Below are 19,569 nucleotides of genomic sequence, written 5' to 3'. Positions count from 1 at the left end.
CACCCCTACTAATATGATACATGTTTTTCTGATGGATACTTCTAACCACTGATTCCTCACTTTTAGAATTACCCCAGATGCCAGACTGGAAGAACAACATTGCTCCGAAGTGCTGGTAGGTGTTGGTATGTAGTTCCATGTTCTGCCCCAAAAGTGATGATGGAGTTGAATATAGGTGCGACCCCATGCGTTGACATCCTGTCCTTTCTTTCTGTTCCGTGGTACAAGGATCCAGGGCTGGCTTACAAATGTTTCCTTATCATTTGACTTTCTTTTTTTTTTTTTTTTACAAATTCTGCTCTTTCCCCGCTGTGCAAGGGGACTATGTCCTCTCTTTAAACAACAGGGTTTAAGCCTCGTAAGGACGGTAGCAAACAAGTGTCTGTGACAGAGCCACACAAAGGAGAATACTCTTATGAATCCAAAGTCAATCTGGTAATGCAATGCAATGCTGTGTAGTTCTGAACACTGAAAGAAGTCTTGGAAGTCACACTTGAAGTTGAGGAAGCAGACATGTTCCTATTCTATTCTATTCCATGCAGACTTCTAAAGCGTGTGGCTAGCCGAAAGCTTCCCAGCACTGGATGAGCTATAGCGTTGCACATGAGCTTACAGGTGTCTATATGAAGAGGGCTTGATTAGTAGGAGAAGAGCAAGGCTTTAAGCTGTTTCCTAAATGGTGCCTCATTGTCTAGGCTTCTTAATTCTATGGACAATGAGTTGCAAAGTTTAGGAATAAGATATTAGAAGGATCTTCCACCCCATTCTAGTTCTGTGAATTCGAGGCACTTTCATGAGTCGGGCAGTAGAAAATCTTAATGCCCTACTAGGGGTATATGGAGTAAAAAGTGCCCAAATCAAGGAGGGTCCTTTGGAGTTAAACCCTCTAAATGCTAGGAATAGTGTTTTGACTTTGATCCTTTCCTCGACGGGGAGCCAATGGAGAGAGGTTATGGCATTTTCAGCCGAGGTGTGTTTTAGGGCATTGAGTGGAGTCCTTGTTGCCACATTTTGGACTACCTGGAGTGTTTTGGTTACGTATTTAGAGAAACTTATGTATAGGGAGTTCCCATAGTCCAGTTGGGAGAGAACTAGAGATTGAACCATAATTTCTCTGGACGCAATGGGTGAATGATCTAGGATTTTGCTAAGAGTTACCATAGCAGGTTGCCACAAACTTTTTTGCTTGTGCATTCATAGAAAGGGAACTGTCCAGCCACACACCTAAGCTTTTTAGGGGGGGGGCGGGAAGGTTTTGGCGGATTACCCATACACTCCACCCATTCTTGAGATGGTTGAGATTATGGTCTTTTCACCATTCAGTTTGAGAAAGCAGTTTGCCATCCACCTATCAATCAATCTGGATTTGTAAAGCGCAGCTAATCACCCGTGAAGGTATTCAAGTGCATAGAGTACTGCTGCCAAAGCTCAGTCAAATATCCAGGTCTTTAGTCCTTTTCTGAATACTAGTAGAGAGGATGAGGTCTGTAGGTCAAGAGGGAGGTCGTTTCAGGACTTCACCATGAGGTAGGAGAAGGAGCGTCCTCTACTGTTGCTGCAGCTGATGCAGGTGGGGGGGCGAGGCAGAGGGAGGCGAAGCGCATGTGTCTGGAGGGATGGTGGAACTTCAATCGGTGGTTGATGTACGCTGGTCCCTAGTTGTGGAGGGCTTTGAAGGCGTGGGTCAGCATCTCAAACTGGCATCTCTTCTGAATGGGAAGCCAGTGGAGCTTCTTGAGGTGGGGGGTAATATGAGACTGCTTGGGCAGATCTAGGACAAGTCTGGCTGCTGTGTTCTGCATTGTCTGCAGTCTCTTGAGGAGGTGCAAGGCGATTCCTGCATAGAGTGCGTTGCCGTAGTCCAGACAGCTGGTGACCAGAGCTTGTGTGACAGTGCGTCTGGTGTTGATGGGGAACCATCTGAAAATCTTGAGGCGCATGCAGAGGGTGAGGAAGCAGGCCGATGAGACAGCGTTGATTTGTGTTTTGATGGTGAACTTGCTGTCAGTGTCCAGAATGATGCTGAGTTTGCAGCGTGGTTGGTCAGCATTCGTGCGGGTCCTAGTTCAGGATCCCCCAGGCATCCCTCCATGGGGAGGTGCTTCCATATCTCAGCACTTCTGTCTTGACTGTGTTGAGTTGTAGGCAGTTTTTCCTCATCCAGTCAACAATGTTCGGTCTCTGCAGAAGTTTGTCAGTGTTGCGGAGGTGTCTTCAGATAAGGAGATGATGAGCTGGGTGTCGTCGGCGTAGGGTATGATGTTGAGTCCATGCAATCTTACGACCCTGGCCAAGGGAGTCATTTAGGTGCTGAACAGGGTCGGGCTGAGGAACGAACCTTGAGGATGAACCTAGCATCTAAGCAGGGGGGCAACTGTTGATATTGTGGTCCTTTCCCAGGTGTAAGAGAAATGACCAGGTGTGTGTCGTTTACATATGAGGCGATCGACAACCCGAATTCCTACTTTTGGGGCCGCTCTTGTGATAGGTCCTCGTCAAGGTTCAAGTCTTTCTGTAAGTAGAAGGCAAAGCAGAAGCACAAGCAGTCCAAGCAGGATTTGTCCATAGATATTAAAGCAATAATGCCTGCAGGCATTATTTTAGCTAGGCACCACCAGGCACAACAATAGAAGTCATGACTATTATTGCTCCTGGGCCATCACTGCTGTAGTCCCTGGGGACAAATATTGAGATAGTGCTGTAGGGACAATAACCACTAAAGTGAGTGATACCATTATAGTGTGAAGAGAGTAATGTGGGATCTCTTTAATAATGCTGCTTGTTGGACAGCCACTGATATAGTGCCCATGCACCCCTACTGATATGATATCTGTTTTTTCTCATGGATACTTCTAACCACAGATTCCTCATCTTTAGAATACCCCCAGGTGCCAGACTGGAGGAACAGCATTGCTCCCACATGTAGTTCTGCTTTGACTTTGTTCCACCCCAGAAGTGACAACGGAGTTGCATGTAAGTGTGACCTCTGCGCGTTGACATCTGTTCCTTTCTTTCCGTTCCATAGTACACAGATCCAGGGCTCATTCACAACTTTTTCCTCATCGTTTGACTAGATTGTTACATTTTTTTGCAAATTCAGTTTTTTTCTCACGGGTGCAAGGGGACTATGTCCTATCCTTAAACAACAGGGTTTAAGCCTCGTCTGTGAAAGAGCCACACGAAAGAGTGAGCCCTTCTGAATTCAAAGTCAATACAGGAATGCAAAGCTGTATATTGCTGAACACTGAAAGATGTCGAGGTAGTCACATTCAAAGTCGAGGAAGCAGACATGATTCCACTCTTGGGCCGCTCTTGTGATAGGTCCTCATCAAGGTCCAAGTCTTCCTGTCAGCGCAAGTCAAAGCAGAAGCACAAGCAGTCCAAGCAGGATTTGTCCCAGTCCAGCAACTCCCAGCCTAAACATTTGCCAGGACGTCAGGGTGCCTCACAGGCTCGCTCATGGTCCACCCATCAAGAAGCTGATTCTGCATCTGATGCCAATGCACACCGAGTTTGTTGATCCTGTGTCCTGGGTCAAGAAGCACGTTGTCTCTGTGGCTGGCTGGATTGTAATGGCATACACCACTTATTGAGATCTTTGAACACCAGAGTGAACAAACCCAGCCAGCAGAGCCTGGTGGATCAAGAATGGTGGTTATACCATGAAGAGGCACGGGGCATCCTACAGCAAAGGGAAAAACCCTGGCTAGATGTTCCCACCACCATCGAGAATGCGCAGTGTCAAAAGGTTTGTGGATGGAGTTCCCAAGAAGTCTCTTTCTCTGAGATGTATTCTGGCTACAGTGGAGCACAGGACTACTGCATCCCTTTCGGCCACTACCTCTTGGCCTAGAGTTCTGAAAAACATAAAGAAGGATTGGCCCAAGTGCTAGCTGCTGTGGATTAGACAAGCAGAGTGTGATACTTGGAACTTGTGGGCATGAGCATCTGTCCTCCGATCAGGCTACCGTTTCGTGAGATTCTCCTGTATGTCATAGCAACAAGGCATGGTGCCTGCGCAAACTGCATCTCCATTCATGGAGACTGTGTGGCAGCAGTTGACTGTGTTCAATGCTCTTCCTGAAGTTGTAGATGCCATGCTTGCTGCCAGGTGTCTTTCTACAAAGCCTGTTTATGCCAGGTGCTGGAACAGGTTTTTGGCCTGGTGTGGCACCCACAATACAGGCCCGTTCTGGGTCAAACTGGTGGCTTCTTTGTTTTATCTCTTGATCAGCAAAGACTTGCAGCGGGCACCTTTGAAGCTTAGTTTTCAGCCATTTTAGCCTTTTTGTGTCTTCCAGACCAATGGTCCCTGTTTAAGACACCTGGGGCCGTATTATGAATACAGCACACATTCCCTGTTTGTACCATGGCGCACTTTTAAAAGGTGCGCCGGGTGCAAGCAGGAACAGTGCACCGTATTACAAAGATCGCGCTGCTCCAAGGGCAGCCATGAACATGTGCTGCTCTGGGGGCACATTCAAGTGAAATACTAAGCGGCTGCTTCAAAGCTGCTCTGTGTTTCACAGTTTGGGAGGCAACCCAACTGAATTTCAAGAGGGAAGAGAGATCCCCTTGCAGGCGGTTGCAGTGAGTGACTGCACCTGCGTGCAGGGTGATGTCTGGGGGTCCCTGGGAACCCCTTTCCCCCCACCAGAGGGCTGCCTTCAAGAGGCACACTGAAAGTGTGCCACCTTTTTGTGGTGCACTTTCATTCCACCTCCTAAAGGCATGTTTGCCTCTGCGCCTGCGTCCATAATACAGCGTGGTTGCAGATGCAAAGTGATTACCTCATTTGCATGGAGGCACACCCCCATGCAAATGAGGGACAACCCTCTTAGGATAGCACTGGTGCAACATGGGCACTAGTCTTGTCAGTATTACATAAGGGGATGCACAAGCATCTGCGGCCTCTTCTGTAATAGTATTGCCATGGGGGCACACAAAGTGGGCGCACAAGCCTGTTGAACCCCCGGGGCACAATGTATAATACCACCCCTGTTGTGACGAGGTTTCTCAAAGGTTTGACCCATAAATTTTCTGTTGCCACAGTGGGCCCTCAATTTGATCCTCACTTTCCTCATATGCATTCCCTTTGAACCAATGCACAGCTATTAACTACGTCTCCTGGCTCTGACAACTGTGTTACAAGTCGCTGTAACTTTGGCTCATCGTATTATGAACTCCAAGCGATCTCAGTGTAGTCGCCTTTCACCACCTTTCTTCTGCGTGAAGTGGTGTTGAGGACCAGGGCCACCTGTTTGCCAGAGATCATGGCAGCTTTTCATATTGGGCAATCCATCACTGTCCTAACGTTCTTTGTTCTGCCTCACCCCTCAAAGGAGGAGGTGAGATCTGATAGGTTGGATTCCAGAAGAGCTTTGATTTTCTACAACGATCGCACCAAAGACCATTGAGCTGATGATCAGTTTTTTGTGGGGTTCTCTGGGACAAAGAAAGGCAAAACAATGCAGAAAAGGACCATGTTAAGGTAGATGGCCCTCTCCAAGAAGGTCTGCTATGCACTGGCCAAGAAGCAGCCTCTGGAATGACTGAGGGCCCATTCCACCAGGGCAAAGGTTGCTACTACTGGGCTGGCACACAGAATGCCTGTCCTTGGAATCGGTCAGTACTGCATCTTGGGCATCAGTGCATACGTTCATGCAGAACTATTGCCTTCATAGCCAAGTCCGACCCAAAGAGCATTTTGGCCATTTGGTCCTGCAGGACTTTTTGGTCTGAGCCATTCCACAGACCCACCACATGTAGAGGTACTGCTTTAGTATCTATTGTAAAGGTGAGGAACCTACGGTTAGAAGTATCCTTCAAAAGAACAAGTTACTTACCTTCAGTGACACTATTTTTGGTGGACACTCTATCTAACCGCAGGTTCCTCACTAGCCTCTCACCGCTCCATTTTTTGGAATGGTCTCTTCTCCCATCTAAAACAAATTCCAAACTAGAGATCTGCACACTAGTACCACAGATTATTTTTGGGCTGCATGTCCGAGGACACTGCGTCAAGAAAGAAATTGATGTTGACGCACAGGGGTGATTCTTATAGGTAACCCTGGATGGGTAACTCCGTTCCACCAGCAGAGGTTACGGATTTTTGCCTCCTCCGCACTCCGTTGCGAACACAAAGTTTAGGCAAAACTCCCCTCCGTGGCGGAGCGGAGTTGGCCAGCCCCTCCACCCTCCTAAATTAATTACATTTTTTTTAAAAGGCACTTACCTGCGTGGCTGCCTCCTCCTCTGGCTGGTTGCTCTCCTTCCTGCTCTTTTAATAATTTGGGAGGGGGGAGGGAGCAGAGTGGAGCGTAGTTCCACAGAGTTTTTTTCAAACTCCATGGAACTACACGTAGATGCACTATGCCAGCTCTGCCCGCACTTTCTTATAGGCTGCTCCACAATCACTTCTTGTGGCAGAATGAAGTCAATGCAGAGCTGCACTGCACAAACAACTGGCATGTGGGAGCAACGCTGTTTGAATCTTCCAGGTCCAGTCTGGTGCCTGGGGATGTCCTAAAGGTGAGCAGTCTGTGGTGAGCCAATCAATTAGAAAGTGTGTTACCAAAAGGAAACTGCATTTACAACGCGGGCTAAGCCAAGCATGCCCTTTCCCCGCAAGCGGAACCATGCTTACCTTAATCATTCAAATGCCTTAACCAGGCATATGCGCGGTTAAGGCAGTGCACAGTCTAGATGCTGGGATGGGCGGGCAGAGGAAGAGGAAGGATCGGGAGAAGACGCAGTCTGGTAAGTGGGGCTGGGGCCAGGTTTTGGTGTGTGTGGGGGGCTCGTTTTTAAGGGTTGGGGTAGTTTTTCTAGCTCAGGGTAGGAGGCTAGTTTTTAGGGCTCAGGGGAGGTTTGGGTTGTTTTCAGGGAATGGGGCAGGCAGGTTATTTTAGGGTTCGGGTGGTAGGGGTTGTTTTTAGAGCCGGGGGGGTTGGGGCAGTTTGTAGGGCTCAGAGGTGTCAGAGTAGTGTATTGGGCTTGGGGCGGTTGGGTTGTTGTTAGGGCCTGGGGAGTCGGGTATTGTTTAGAGCTCAGGGGGGTCAGGTTAAGTTTTAGGGCTTGGGCAGTTTTTAGGACTTGGGGGGTCAGGTAGCTTTTAGGGCTCAGGGCGGGGGGCTGGGGTGTGATCTTTACCACACATATCCCTTTACCAGTCATGCCTTTACCATGAAATCGTGTGGTAAAGGCTTGTGTGGTAAAGGAATGCGTTGTTCAGATGCATTCGTTTTTCAGGCAGTGTTGTAGAGGCACGCGTGGTTTAGCCATGCATACCTCTGTCATATAACTGTTACCGAAGGTAAGTAACTTGTTACTAGGCAGAATAACAGTAATAATTAGTGCCTGGAGTAAAACTGCTGTAGGACCTGAAGAACAATTGCCATTACAGTACCTTAAGGAACTATCAACTGACAAAAGACACCATCTAATGGTGGTATTAGTGTTCTAGAACTTGGGGCGGGCATTGCGGGTACAATACATAAGCAACCAATGTTATGAATTTATCCATCTACCCCCCCCCCCAATCCTTGCATTCACCCATCCACAGACGCCTATGCATTTTTTCTACTCATTTCTATGAATCTATCCTCAATCTGACATTCAGCAGTTCACCAAGATCCCATACTCATCCGTCCGGCTTGATATCTATGCCCATTTATTCATTGATGCAACAACACCATCAAGCCTCCAGCCATTCAAAACATCCACATCCATTGATTGATCCATCCATCCATCCACCCACCAACTAATACATGCATTCACCTATTGATCTATCCAGTTATATATGCACCCATAAACATCCATCTATCTAGTCAAGCATGTATCCATCCAGTCCATCTTTTCATACATGTGTATAAACCTACACATACACGTGTATCCATCTATCCAGATCCCTACACATGCATGCATCAATCTATCTATCTTCTTGACTGTTAAGTGGCCTGTTGGCATTGAAAGACAGTTTACAATTGTGTTTAAATAAGAGCTATTGTATGCTGAAAACAGAAAAGTCTCAATAACAGCTGACAAAATCTCACTGCAAAGATGAGTAGTCTGGACCGCAAAAACCTACACTGTGATAATGGATTGTTTTGCACTTGTGAATGCTTAGTAGATGGTGTTTCTCTTTGTCAAATATTTAACCATTTTACATTTAGAGTGACACTAAGGACCATTTCTACTTGGTCCTAGTGCCATGGATCCTAATTGCATATGTGTTCTCCATAAATTCCAAAACATCATCTTGGTGGAAAACTGATCACAAGCCCTGCAGACATGACAAGTAATCAAGGACCAATATTCTAGAGAGCACAGTGGGGAAGATGGACATGTTTTTCTATCTACAACAGGTAGCCAATTGAATACAGAAGTGTGGAGGCTGAAATGGTATCTTAAGCTGACAGAGGATCTTAACTACAGTTTTTGTTGAAAGGTTGTTGGGAGTCCTAGATAGGATCTGTGGCCAAAATCAAGCTTACACATTACTAGCGCGATTTGTTCATGCTTTCTGAGAGGTAAACACAGGGAACAAAAGTTCTTTACAATCTTCTTTCAAAAACGAGAAGGAAAATGGCATGGCTGCGATATCTGAAACTCACTAATATAGAGAAAAGGCATTCAAGGAAAAAAATCACTTTTTAAATGATCTTATCTTAGAGCCAAAGTTTGTTATGTTGGTCCCGCATAAAGACAGTGTCCAAAAGGCCCGTAGAGCAGGGAGTGCTGCAACGTCTGCATCCGGGTAGCATCTTGAACCCTGTTGATGTGACTTTTGGACACTTTATTTTGTAGCAGGATGGAACTGGGCAAGCAAAGAAGGAGGAAGGGTGGAGTGGTGCGGGACTGATGGAGTAAGCTGCAACCGGGGGTGGGGGGTGGGAAAGGACAGGACATGCAGCAAAGCAGGGAGGTGTAGGGGGTGGGCCAAGCAAGAGTGCAGGAGGGGGAGGGAGGATGGGAGTGCTGATAAAAGGAAAACACGTACCTCTGAAAGCAGTGAGCAGTGAAAGGGTACTTGGCAAGAGCAATAGTTGGGCCATGCTCCAGGGTAGGGACAAATACACGAAGAGGAAGTAAAGCTGGCACTCGCTGACCAAAGAGAAGCAAGGGAATGTAAGTGATGATGAAGCCAACCAATGGTAAGCAATAGGCGGAGGCTAAGCCCCCTGTATGTAAAAAAAATACTTCCCAAGCTACAGCATATGCACTGCCTCAGACAAGATCTAAATTATAGGGTATGGAAGGGAGGGAGTGTGCAAACTGTCAATGAGGCAAAGGTGCCTAACAAACATACCAAAGGGTATAAAACAACCATAAGTGCCCCGAAAACATGTACAGGCGCTAGGGTGAAGGCAGGTGAGTGTTTAAGGAGGAGACCGGGATGGGTCCCTACCAGAGGGGAAACAGCCTTCACCATGCAGTATCTTTGTCACGCAGGTAAGGACCATGCAGGTAAGTATTTGCACATTTGCCACGTAGTACTTTACCACACAGTTAAGTATTGTTTTTTCCATAACATACTTTTCAGTTATTTAAAAAAATGATTTTAGAGCTTAGGGTTGAGTAGATGTAAAGGGAGGTAAGGGTGATTTTGGGGTATAGGGCTGGGTAGAGGTTAAGAGAGGGAAAGGCGATTTTAGGTAAGGGTGGAAGTAAAGGGAGGCAAGTGTGATTCTAAGGTTCAGGGGTGGGTAGAGGTAAAGTCAGTTAGGGGTGATTATAGGGCTCAGGGATGGGAAAAGGTAAGGGAAAGTGAGGGTCATTTTAACGTTCTCGGATGGGTTTAGGTAGAGGGAGGTAATGGTGAGTTTTAGTTTTAGGGGTGGATAGAGGTAAAGTGAAGTAAGCCTGAATTTAGTGTACATGGATGAATAGAGATAAAGAGAGGCAAGGGAGATATACGGTTTAGGAGTGGGTAGAGATAAAGGGATGTAAGGGTGCTTTTAAGGTTAATGGATGGGGAGAGGGAAAGAGTGATTTTAGGGTTCAGGGATGGGAAGATGTAAAGGAGTAAGGGTGATTTTAGGGTTTGGGTAGAGGTAAAGGAGGGTAAGGGTGATTTTAGGGTGTGGGTGGCTAGAGGTAAAGGGTAGTAACGGTAAATATGAGGGTTTGAGGATGGGTGGTAAAGGGTAATTTGAGGTTACAGGTGTGGGTAGAGGTAAGGGTGGTACCACAAAGTTCTCACCCACCCATAATCAAGTTGCCTTGAAAGCAAAACAAAAAAAGGACCACAATCTGACTGCTAGCAGTGAGGAAGAACGCTAATCAAGATTCTGTAAGTACCTGGTCCATGCTCCAGGGAAGAAACAAACAAATGGAGACAAACAAAAAGCCGACAAACCTTCACAAGAGCTCACCAAGGAAAAGCAAGAAAATAAGAGTGACAATGAAGCCAAAAAATGGTAATTAATGGGTGGGCCCAAAGCCCTTTTTAGGTTTTGTTCAGTAACAAAAGCTCTTCATTCATGATAGCACATGCACCTGTTCAGGCGAGACCTAAAAATAAATAGAGGGGGTAGGAAAGAGTTCTTAAGGACAACATTTGTGAGTTTAAGGGGGTCTAGTCTAGTAGGGATTTAGGGATATCATCTGATCCCTTCCTTCAAGGAACCAATCAATCCATTGTACCAAATAAGGCTAGATTTAAAAAAGTGGACAAGGAGGGGATTGTGAACTGTGTCGAAAGTTGCTGGCAGGTCAAGTAGAACATGTTGGTGTGTTGTGTGGGTGCTTCTATGTAAGTTGTATCAACTTGGTTGCCATTGTGGTAACGTATGCCTGTGTTTCTGGTGGTCTGTGCGTATGATTGCATGTTTGTTTACTAGGCATGGTTAAATTGAAAGTGTGGTTTAATGTGGTGTTTCTGTCTGTATGTCGCTGTAAATAACTCAGATCTATTGCCTTTGTCAAATACTTGTTTGAATGTGTTTTTTTACAGATCCCAGTTGAATTCGCGCCACTACAATTTCTGGATAAGAAATGACAATGAAGAATTTCAACTATATCAACAGAAAATGACAAGCCAGCATAACCACGCTAAACTTCCCTGAAGAAAATCAAGAACAGGAAAATGTGGGGGCTACGTAATTTTCAGTGTCATGGGCAGTAAAGCCAGGGTTAATCCTGGCATTGATAGAAAGAATGGGACCAAGATTTGCAGTTGCTTGGAAACTGCATTGTCATCTGTTTATTTGTCTATGTATTGAAATTCTACAAGTCGGTATAATAAACCTGTTTTGTGGATGGGAGCACAGAAGACTCCTGTATAGGCTTACTGCAATGAGTGATACCCTGCCCGAAAGAAACTTGCACTGTGGGAACCGTTTCTTTAACAAACCATTTGACGACATAGGACAACAGTTAAAGGCATGTACAAACATGTCACATTCAGTAGCACAATTGCTGACTATTTCACCTATGCAGGTGCACATGCTTTTAGTAAATAATCAGGCACGCCCTCTGGCGAGGGAATGCTGTTTGGGATGATGTGTGTTTGAACTAGAGTGGTGTTTTGAGTTAGAGTAAACTAACCGATGTCTTCAGGCAGTAATGAATTACTCAACTGCAGAAATTAGGCCAGGTTGCTCCCATAAATCCCCGAGCCACCTGCAGGACGCTCGTATCCCTGGATCAAATTAAATGAGCGGGAATAAAAAAAAATGAAATCTCAGTCGGTGGCGCCCCTTACTGACCACATTATGTAATATCCACCCTAGTTTGCTAAGGACATAAACTAGCCGTTCAGAATTAGGATCGCCTCAGCCATGCAACATGTGAACAGCACAAAGAAATACATGCAGCTAGAATATCTTATGTTACCAGTCCACCCTTAAGAAATACTGTTACAAATTAGTCATATAGTATATATGTGCAATCCGTTGGAAGTGAACGTCTCTCTAAAATAAAATAAAAAATATTCATATTGCAGTGCAAATCCATGGGGATAAGAAGCAGTTTTAAATATTGCCAGTAGGGAGCACTCGACTGCTGACACTGCATTGCTTTCCCGACAATTGATAGCACCGGCTCATGCAGACGAGGCACATTGAAGAAACGCTGAAGTACCGTTTAAACATGTATCGTCCATATCTATCCGAGGGCCCTTTGTGTTAGGAATAAGCCTGATTTACCCTACCCCACACACAGCGCAGGACTGGTTCTGTTGGTCACTGGGAACTTCCCTGGGAGGCCATAAGGCTGGGGAAGCTGCTCTGTCACCAACGACAGTAGGCCTGCACTTATCTCTCCAGCCCCCTGGGGCGCTAGTCCGTGCTCGGCGGGTCCAGCAGGTTGACTGGCCAGGTCTGGGCACTGGGCGGGACTGAGCAGTATTGAAGTCCTTGCATGCAGCACTGATTGCTGTAGGTGTAGGGTCTCTGCACATTCATGGCTGGTGGTGTGTCGGCATGCTGCGACTCTAGGAAAGAGCCTGCAGCCAAGACCGGCCATGCTGTAATGCCTCTGGGTGGTCGGGCATACTGTTTCCCCGCAACACGGTCTGCATGAGAAACCGTGCCGATAGCATGGGGGCACACACAACTGTCACCTGTTAACATATCTTCAGGGCACACTCTCCCTGGAGACATGTTTGCATCTCAAAACCTGCATTTCCGCCAACCTCTTCATGGTAGCGTCGGTGAAAGGCAGGTCATTATATAGTGACGGCGGTGTCAATTCACCGCTGCTATCCCCACCACCACCACCACCACAGGAGCTCAGCTCTTGGCAGAGGCGATGGTCTGGAGGTGGTCTGTCGGCGGTCTAACCGTCTGCATTGTAATCCAGTGGTCAGACCGCCAGGTATGCGGCCGTCAGATCGCCAAAAAGCGACAGCTGTCACATGACCGCCTAAGTCAAAATCAGGCCCTCAGTCACCGTTCTTCTCTTCCCTTCAGGACTAGTTTGCCTGTAAAACCATGCTAGGGTGTAGCTATTGGTGGTCCTGCTGGTGCAGGCCTCCTGGGGCCTGGAGGTTTGAGTGGCCCAATTGTACCTTTTGCCTTATTTTCCATGCATTGGGTTTACCTTTGTTGTTTCCAGTGCCGTGGTTTGGTCTCTGTCATTCACAGTGCCCTTGACTGGGAATTCTATCTGGCCACAGCCCTTTTTTAAAATCTTTTGAAGAGGGTGGGCGACGTTAAATAAATAGCCTTTCAAATTCATGTTGAATTCCTGTTGGTAATACAGTCAACCATAAAATAGAATCACACGCAATATACCACTGGGAAATACTAGTGAACCAGGGAAAGAGCTCAGTGTAACAGGTTTGTCTGGCTCAGGTCCGTTCAATAATTTAAGTACAAAGCATGGTTCACTTGACTTTGCAAGGGACTTTCTACTGGTTAAGGTGAACCATTCAAGGACCACTCTGGTAAGTCCAGGAAGAAGTTGCTTTGAAATCTGCAAACTCAGTAGCCATAGAGACATTTGAAGTTGTTTATGTGAGGGCAGCACAAAGTGCCAAAGCTTCAAAAGGTAATCAGTTCTCATTTGGCCGAGCAATTTTGGAATCTGCAGCCCATTCTATCACTTGCCAAAGCCGTGGGCAGGCCGCCCGCACGATTAGGAGTTTCTTTCTATCTGGTGGGCTTTGTTCTTGACGTTCCCACGGCTGAGCCCTAAAAATGGGCAATGCAATGGGAACGCCAAAAACAGTTCCTGCAGGGCATGCACTGATAAGTCCATGCCCTGCAGGAACTGGGGTGCATTCACAAAGGGGGGCACATGTGTGCATTCTAGGGCGCAGAGGCACAAGGGGTCCCTGTAGGGCCCTCTCCGTTTCCTCTCTGCCACAGTTTTCATGGAAGAGGAACCGCCATGAAACTGCATGCAAACTGTGGCAGAGAGAAAACTTGTAATATGCTTGGCGGGACCGCAGCTGTCCCGCCAAGCATATTACTGCTCCTACACTGCCACACCATCGGCAGGGAACGGTGGCTTCCTGGTGGCTGAGGTGGGACAATGGCGGTCCAACCACCCTAATTGTAATAGAGCGGTTGGGGGACCACCACCGCCGTGCCGCCATGAGTCTGGCAGTCCGTGGACCGCCGGACTCGTAATCAAGGCCTTAATCTTCCTGTGCCTAAAAAAAAAGAATATGAACTTGTGTAATGTAACTAGTGCTCATGTAAAGCAGTCCAATACCTTCTGGTTGAGTCGAGTTTGTGCTATGCTAAAATGCCCAAAAGATGAAGAAATAGTACCTCAATCATAGGGTGAGCAGCGGTTGGACACAAATTAAGACAAATCAATTTGTACTTGGTCCATGCCTGACAGAAAGAAAAGGAAGACACAATAGGTTGCTAAGCGATAGCGCATGAACGCTGCCTGCAGGCTCGCCCTAATAGGTGAAAATCAAAACAACCTGGATAATCCAAATATGTGCATTTTTAAATGTAGCCTATGAGGAAATGAGTTTGTGTTTTACTCTCACACACACACACTAACACACAGAGCCAAACACATGCAGCCCTCTAACTTAATTCCTTGAAAATTCAACATTAGATCAAATTCACTGTCTCTGAAGATGAGAGTGTATGGTGCGAGTTTGTCTATACATACGTTTCCTCAACACATAAAGCCACATACTGAGCTCCAACGTCTTAAAAAATTCACACAGACTCTAACAGATTGATACATATAATGAGGATCAACAGGGGAGGGATCTTTGTTTCTCAAACTATTGCTCCACACACAAAGGTTTCCAACACCCATTTTCCCCACTAGAAATATAACAATGTAAGCAGTCGGATTTCCACAGTTACCTCATGACTATTTGTTATACTTTTTCTTTATTACATATTGTACAATAGACTAATATGCATCAAAAAACAACACAGTTGTATAATTAACAAAAAGATAGGCAAAATTCTCAGTTCAAACACCAATTAATTGCAGTATTTGTTTCAAAGTTTTCCTTTTCTCTAGAAGAGGTGGAGAACCACGTAAAAATGTGAAGGAGAATCATTACTGCAACCACATAAACAACAAATATTAGATCATCCATTAGACGCCAAGAGACTCCAAGTTCCCCACACCAATTTTTCCCAATAGAGGAACTGAAACTTCATTGTGGCTTAGCCAATGAATACGAGAGAAATAATATTCTTCCAAGCTTGCAGGGACTAGCCCTTTTCTGTTCGCCCGTTAACCTTCTTTATTTTACTGCAAATTATTCCAATCGTTTGAATGAATTTGGCAATACCACTTTGTCATCCCATAATATTAACATACAGAAATCATTGCCAAATATATTGTGTTTTGTCAAGTTTTATTTTCCTGTATTTTGTCCCATAACACTGATATTATTCTAAATATTCCACTGTATTTTGCTTTTCGGAAATTAGAAAAATTCACCAATCTGGACTCAATGCACAAATTCCCAATTGCGCTCATTCCAAATTCCTAGTATATTCAGAAAGGGTACCCTGTTTAATATTAAAAACATTTCTTAAATCTATAAATTCAATCTTATTTTGCTTATGGCAATTTATTCCATTACAGATATCTGAGTAGTATCTTAAAATTGATCCAGTCATTCAGCTATGAGCACAGCAAACCCCGTAATTTTGAAACTCCAAAACTTTACCTCAACAACATGCCCACTGTTACATGAGTCAATACGTCCCAACTTTAAGGCACCTTCCAACATATCAAAAATATTAGAAATACAGTGAATTAAGTAATGGGTCCACTCAGTAACTGAGTTCTAGATTAGCTGAACGGTTACAAGGTTTTAAAACAAAAATTCTAAATGTGGGTACAAATGTGAGCAAAAAAATGATGGATTTAGGCCCAGATCTCTGTACTGGGGTGAATGTATGACATTGTTCTGCATTCTGTCCATCAACTGTGGTTTGTGCATTTGTCACCCTGAGTGGGACAGGTATGCTCAGACGTGAGTCCCATGCTCTCCATGCCACTGAAATCAAGCTATCCTGGCTGAAGAGGGGTGAAACCCCGAAACCGGTCCTAGGATGCTTGGTTCCAGTCCAGGGAGGACCTGGCTTGGCAGTTCGAGCTTGACTGTTCCCAGGAGGCACAGGGTCAAGACTGATTTGCATATGGCTGGGTTCAAACTGGAATGGCGAGCAAACAAATGATGGATTTAGGCCCAGATCTCTGTACTGGGGTGAATGTATGACATTGTTCTGCATTCTGTCCATCAACTGTTGTTTTTGCGGTACAGAATAATTGCCATGAAGGCTCTCGGCAATTAAGGCATTAAAGTGGAGTGCAAAATTAAAACTATTTTAAGTCCCAAGTGGGCACCAAAATCAAGAGAGAAATCAACAGAATCTATAGCAGTAGCATTCCTTGTGGTACGTTCAAATCTGTTATATTCACAGCAAATCAGAGCATAGATTTATTCAAGCATCATATTGTCTTAGCACCTAAGTACTATTCTTCTATAAGAATATTGATTCTGCCCACTCCATGCTAATGCCATCCGGAGATGGTGGAACAAACTAGATACATGAACAACGGCAAATTTTTATGAACAGCGGCGGTGCGTCCATTGGGGCGCAGGGGCGGAGCCCCACTTACCGACACACGCACGCAAATCAATCCCCAGACCGGCAGCAATGGCAATGCAATGATGCGTTGCGTCGGACATGAAGGGGGTGGGGCCGGGGGGCGAGCACTGACACAGTTGACAGGCAGCGGCTCGCAATTTTATTGCGCATGCTCGAGTTTGTCTCACGACAAGCACGAGTATGCGCATTCGCCGCACTGTCTGCCACTGACTACTGTACTCGAGGAGGGGGCCGAGAGGCCGAGGGTTGCCTCATGCAGCAGCCCCCTCTCGGTATCCGGGCGAGCCCTATCCGTGCTCTTTCGCCAATCCAGGGCAGGCGCTGCTAATGCAGCGTCTCTGGATTGGCTGAGAGCCTGATACAGTCTCTCAGACCCGCGGCAGCCTACGAGTAACTGCTGCTAATTGGGTGCCGCGCAACTATGGCCAATCACTGTGGCTTATGTCTGAACACAGTGACAGTGATTGGCCATGAGGTGCGCACTCCCAGCAGTCGGTCGCGTCATCACGCACGCGGTGGTGCCACACTGTCTGCATTGCATAACCTCGTGGCGGCGGTGCGTACAGAGTCAGGACCCGTCGTGTGACTGACTGAGTGACTCGTCGTGTGTGTCGTGATCACTGCATAAAAGTACCTGAAAAGTAAGTATTGCACAACCTGATAGCTGCCTTGATTGTTGTCTTTTTCCAGTCTGACTCTTGATATAAAATTGTGTGCAACTTCAACTTCACTTGACACTCCATCGTCGTGCTACTCTGAAGGAAATTCTGTGTATTAATACAGAATGAACACTGAATGTGAGACAGTACAGAACCTACGGTGTACACGGCTTTAACTGACTGAGAACTCAAGGCAATGTCTTGTGTGCCATCCCGTTTGATTTACACAACTTCTCAACCCAGGGCTAGCCCATGAATTTCTCGGTTTTTGCAGCCAGTCGAGGTGTACTCTGGGAAAGACCCGCAGGACAGCTGGAACTGTACGGGCAGACCAGTTCAGGCCCCTGCCCACGCCGTTAGGGTGGTAGAGGTCCGGTACCTCCAGCGGCGTCTCTGCTCAAGGAGGGGGGATAGGCCTGGTACTTCCAGAGGTCCGAGCATCTCATTCTCATGCCACTACACGTCCAGAAGCGCGCCCCCCACCTCTCACGAGAGTTGCGGAAATAAAATGGTATCCCATGCACTCCCTATGCTATTGGTTTCATCCAGAACACACCACAAAGTCGACTTTAAGTTTACTGTAGAGTGGTAGTAATACACCAGCTCGCATACACACAGAGCGTACCGGCCCCGGAAGGATGAATAGTTGAGTGTGAGCCCTGCCAAATTTCGAACTGACCTAGCGCACCGGCTGTCCCCCGGAGAGCTCTGCCGTAGACTTTAGTGCCTGCCGCTGGTAGACATTACGTTTCGAGATGCCGACAGCTGAGTGAGCGTTTAAACTTACATTTTTTCAGAGAAAACGCAGTAACTATTAGCCAACTGTCACTCGCACACAGCCTTGGTGCTTGAATAACATTTTCACTGGGCCTCCATTTGTGTACGGGTCTTTGTGCCTAGAAAGATGAAAAGTCGAGTGAGTCTGCATATGAGATTTTATACTACCCTCTAGAGCATGCTCCCACCCAGTCATCTAAGTTCTTGGCTTGGGGTGCAGGGCGAGCCGGTGATGTAGTGGTGTCTCCTCCCTGGCTAGACCTACGCTTTAGGGTTCAAATCCCTTGACTGTAATTACGAGAACAAACAAAACATAAAACCAAGACGGTGTTTGGCATCTGAGGCTCCTGGGTGTTCTCCAAAAGCAAATACGTGAAATTAGCAGTTTTTTCTCCCCAGTAATAACCAATTCTTAATATACAGGGGAGTAGCTTCAGGGGGGGGGGGGTTTGGGGTGTCACACCACCTAATAAATGTACTTTCTGATGTTTGGGTGGGTGCATGTGTTTTCAGTCGGGTACGCTGGGTGTCTGTCGGATTTCACTAGGCATTTTTACACACAGGCAAATGTGCACACACACTCTCTCCCTCTGTTTTGAAAGTCCTCAAAAATGTTGATTATTTCAAAAGATTGTTTTCTTCTGAGCACTCCTGCCTGGCCGCATTCTTCTCCCTTTCCACTTCGCTTAAGCCACTCTCATGAACCCTGCTTGGCTTAATGTATTAAAGTTATATGCCAGCCTTGTTGTTGGTGGATCTGAAGCCCCCTTACCCTCATCTTACTGACCAAGCTACGCTCCTGTTAATATAGTGCTCTTTGCCAGTATTGCGGTGTCATAAGTGAGACACTGTATATGTTGTATGTCTCCAGGTGAATGTCTCCATGTCACTGTGTATGTATGCATGTTTCTCTGTAAACATATGTGAGCGTGTATCTGCTTGTCTCCTCAAAGCATGCCTGTGTTTTAATGTGTCCGTGTGCACATTTGTGTGTATGGACAAGTGCCCAAGTATCCGAATGTGACTGCTCGTTTATGCGTTTGCATTTGTGTGCGCGTATTTCTCTCTCGGCATATGTGCAGGTTGTGTGCATATGGACATGTTTTTTTGTGTGAATTATTGTTTTATTTGCTTTACCTTGGTTACAACCACATAAGAAGAAACTGTGGTAGCTTTATCTCTCAAGAAAAAGAAAACATAACTAATATAAGACTAAATAAAGCATAAAAAACGATTCTTTGCTGTCTCTCAGGTTTTTGCTTGCAAAAGAAAGAGGTTATTGGCAAACTCTCTTGCTGGAAAAGAAAACAAGACAATGAAATTATAAACACAGGTCAGGGCTAAAACGAATTAATTAACCAATAGTTGACAAATATCTTTCGCTATTGGAAAACTAAACAGTGTGCAATGCTTAGTTGTCGCTGAAAGAATGACGACAAAATATTTGATTTGTAAATACTCAAACTTAGCATGCAGGGGGACTTTAACAGAATTCTTGAATTAAAACTGAAGTTCATGTAGCTTTCTGTATATGGTTGTTCTGCATCAGTTAAAACTGTTCGAAGACACACAGGAAC

The sequence above is a fragment of the Triturus cristatus genome, chromosome 2_1 (assembly GCF_964204655.1).
Source record: "Triturus cristatus chromosome 2_1, aTriCri1.1, whole genome shotgun sequence".
Taxonomy (NCBI): Eukaryota; Metazoa; Chordata; class Amphibia; order Caudata; family Salamandridae; genus Triturus; species Triturus cristatus.
This window is presented reverse-complemented; position numbering follows the sequence as displayed.